We start from the raw sequence: 839 nt of genomic DNA, 5'->3' as shown, positions 1-839 counted from the left end.
TGACAGACACAGCCCACGCCTTAGGAGGTAGTCCACATGAGTTACCATAGTAAAGGCACACACACACGTACACACACACATACACATGCACTTTTCAACCATGGCCAACATGGTGATAATCCTCTCTGCACTTGCCCAGGCTACTCCTTTAATTACAGACACGGCTCATCACCAGAACTCTTCCCAACTTGGCAGGAACGTCCACAAGTTCATTTGATTATTGAATATTCTTTTTTTTTCAATCTTGTCCCTCTTTCATTCTCTCCTAGCTAACTCTATCCTCTTCTCCTGGCTTCAGACTTCCCACCTTAGTCTTCTACAATTCACTTCCCCCCAAAAAAGAGAAGGAAGAACATAGACTATAAAATAGGACACCTTGGAAGGTGACATGTTAAATTCATTCAATATTTATAACAAAGTATATAGTAGAGATAGTGAGTTTCATATACAATTCATTGTTTCTGCTCTGCTTTTTATATGGAAATTCCCATTTTATTTGATATTTTTAAAGTTCAGATAAAAAAAAATCAAACCACACAACAAAACATGGTTGTTCTTTGGATCATCTTCATCATCTTCCTCTGGATATTCTTACCTAACTTATCAATGCCTTTCCTAAACTATGTTACCAAAGACTAAAAACAAAACAAAACAAACGAAAAAAACCCATAGGCCTAACCATAGCATTCCTTCTTATTTCTCTTCATGCCTATAATAATACCCCAGAGGTCTTTTAGTCAGGGAAAATATTGTAGAATTTCCCCTATTCCAAGCACATTAGGAAACCTATTCCTGTTTTGCTTTTAAGATTTTAAAAAAGTTATTTGTGTGAGTTTTTG

Source organism: Antechinus flavipes, chromosome 4 (genome assembly GCF_016432865.1).
Source record: "Antechinus flavipes isolate AdamAnt ecotype Samford, QLD, Australia chromosome 4, AdamAnt_v2, whole genome shotgun sequence".
NCBI classification, from domain to species: Eukaryota; Metazoa; Chordata; class Mammalia; order Dasyuromorphia; family Dasyuridae; genus Antechinus; species Antechinus flavipes.
Note: the sequence above shows the minus strand (reverse complement) of the source record.